This window comes from Arachis duranensis, chromosome 9 (assembly GCF_000817695.3).
Source record: "Arachis duranensis cultivar V14167 chromosome 9, aradu.V14167.gnm2.J7QH, whole genome shotgun sequence".
Classification (NCBI taxonomy): domain Eukaryota; kingdom Viridiplantae; phylum Streptophyta; class Magnoliopsida; order Fabales; family Fabaceae; genus Arachis; species Arachis duranensis.
In genome coordinates this window covers 69446417-69449703 of record NC_029780.3, presented here as the reverse complement: position 1 = coordinate 69449703, position 3287 = coordinate 69446417, and positions in this window count along the sequence as shown.

The window sequence follows — 3287 nt, the reverse complement described above, 5'->3', positions numbered from 1 at the left end:
GAACAATAGTAATTGCATTAATACTTGAGGTACAGCAGAGCTCCACACCTTAATCTATGGTGTGTAGAAACTCCACCGTTGAAAATACATAAGTTATAATAGTGATCATTGGTTTCGGCCCCAGAGAGGGAACCAGAAGAACCAAGATGTCTAATACAATAGCAAAAGGTCCTATTTATAGAGAACTAGTAGCTCAGGGTTTACAAAGATGAGTAAATGACATAAAAATCCACTTCCGGGCCCACTTGGTGTGTGCTTGGCAAAGTATGGACTATTATACATTTCTGGAAAGCCCAGGATGTCTACTTTCCAACGCCGTTGAGAGCGCGCCAATTGGGCTTCTGTAGCTCCAGAAAATTCACTTCGAGTGCAGGGAGGTCAGAATCCAACAGCATCTGCAGTCCTTTTTAGTCTCTGAATTAGATTTTTGCTCAAGTCCCTCAATTACAGCCAGAAAATACCTGAAATCACAGAAAAACACACAAACTCATAGTAAAGTCCAGAAAAGTGAATTTTAACTAAAAACTAATAAAAATATACTAAAAACTAACTAGAACATACTAAAAACATACTAAAAACAATGCCAAAAAGCGTACAAATTATCCGCTCATCAAAGGCCATAACCACGTCCAATATGGCTAAACCTGTGGAGGAGGGAAAGGTAGTGATTCCCAGTGAGGAAGACCTCATGGGACATCCACTGACCACTAGGAAGTTCCCCTCTGAGGAACCAAGGGAATCTAAGACTCATACAAAGACCATAGAGATTCCATTGAACCTACTTCTGCCGTTCATGAACTCTGATGAGTATTCTTCCTCTGAAGAGGATGAAGATATTATGAAGAGCAAGTTGCTAAGTACCTTGGAGCAATCATGAAGTTGAATGCCAAGTTATTTGGTAATGAGACTTGGGAGGATGAACCTCCATTGCTCATTAATAAACTAAATACCTTGGCTCAGCTAAAGATACCACAAAAGAAACCAGACCCTAGAAGGTTTTTAATACCTTGCGCCATTGGCACCATGACCTTTGGGAAGGCTCTGTGTGACCTGGGATCAAGTGTGAACCTCATGCCACTCTCTGTAATGGAGAAACTAGGGATCTTTGAGGTACAAGCTGCAAAAATCTCATTGGAGATGGCAGACAATTCAAGGAAATAGGCTTATGGACTTGTAGAGGATGTCTTAGTGAAGGTTGAAGGCCTTTACATCCCTGCTAACTTTATAATCCTGGACACTGTGAAGAATAAGGATGAATCTATCATCCTTGGCAGACCCTTCCTAGCCACAGCAAAAGCTGTGATTGATGTTGACAGAAGAGATTGGTCCTTCAAGTGAATGAGGATACATTGTGTTGAAGGCTCAAGGATCTCATTCTGTACACATTGAGAAGAAGCATGAAAAACTTTTCTCAATACAGAGTCAAACAGAGCCCCCACATTCAAACTTTAAGTTTGGTGTTGGGAGGCCCCAACCATGCTCTGAATATCTGTGAGACTCCATGAGAGCTCACTATCAAGCTATTGACATTAAAGAAGCGCTTATTGGGAGGCAACCCAATCTTTATTTATCTATGTTGAATTCCATTTTCCATTGTTATTTGATGTTTTCTTTAGGTTGATGATCATGTGGAGTCACAAAAATAACTACAAAAATCAAAGCAAACTCAAAAATAGCATTAAAAATAACACACCCTGGAGGAGGAGCTTACTGGCGTTTAAACGCCAGTAAGGGTAGCAGAATGGGCGTTAAACACCCAGTCTGGCACCATTCTGGGTGTTTAACGCTAGAAAAGGGCATCAGACTGGCGTTTAACGCCAGAAAAGGGCACTAAGTTGGCGTTCAACGCCAGAAAGGGAATAAAAGCTGGCGTTAAACGCCAGAAATGGGCAGCAATCTAGCATTTAACGCCAGGATTAGCACTCAGAGGGCATTTACACGCCAGAATGGTGCAGGGATGAGAAAGCCTTGACACCTCAGGATCTGTGAACCCCACAGGATCTCCACCTACCTCAACTCACTCTCTCTCCTCCTCACATATTCCAATAACACCTTTCCCCAAATACCCTTCACCAATCACCTATTCACATCCTATCCCTCCCAAACCAAACCCTAATACACGAACCCTACCCCTCTCTCTATTTCTTCCTCTTCTCCGTCCTTCTTTCTTCCTTTGCTCGAGGACAAGCAAACCTTTTAAGTTTGGTGTGGTAAAAGCGTTACTTTTTATTTTTCTATAACCAATTATGGCACCTAAGGCCGAAAAAACCTCTAGAAAGGGAAAAGGGAAGGCAAAAGCTTCCACCTCCGAGCCATGAGAGATGGAGAGATTTATCTCAAAAGCCCATCACTAGAAAGAGGATGGAGCAAACAAGAGAGCCCGCTCGTAGACCTCAACAAGAGCATGAGGAAGTCCCCCATCAAGAAATCCTTGAGATGCCTAAAGGGATGCATTTTCCTCCACACAACTATTGGGAGCAACTCAACACCTCTTTGGGAGATTTGAGTTCCAATATGGAGCAACTAAGGATGGAGCACTAAGAGCACTCCATGAAATTAGAGAGGATCAAATAGCCATGAGGGAAGAGCAACAAAGGCAAGGAAGAGACATAGAGGAGCTCAAGCACTCCATAGGATCTTCAAGAGGGAGAACTAGCCACTATCACTAAGGTGGACCCGTTCTTTAATATCCTTGTTCTTATTTTTTTGTTTTTCGATTTTAATGCTTTATGTGTTATCTATGTTTTTGTCTTCATTACATGATCATTAGTGTCTAGTGTCTATGTCTTAAAGCTATAAATAATTCCATGAGTCCGTCACCTTTCTTAAATGAAAAATGTTCCTAATTACAAAAGAACAAGAAGTACATGAATTTCAAATTTTATCTTGAAATTATTTTAATTATTCTGAATGAATGCTTGAACAGTGCATATTTTTGATAGTGAAGTTTATGAATGTTAAAATTGTTGGCTCTTGAAAGAATGATGAACAAAGAGAAATGTTATTGATAATCTGAAAAATCATGAAATTGATTCTTGAAGCAAGAAAAAGCAGTGAAAAAGAAAAAAAAGTAGCAAAAAAAATTTGGCAAAAAAAAGAGAAAAAGAAAAAAACAAGCAGAAAAAGCTAACAGCCCTTTAAACCAAAAGTCAAGGGTAAAAGGGATCCAAGGCTTTGAGCATCTGTGGATAGGAGGGCCCAAAGGAATAAAATCCTGGCCTAAGCGGCTGAATCAAGCTGTCCCTAACCATGTGCTTGTGGCATGCAGGTCCAAGTGAAAAACTTGA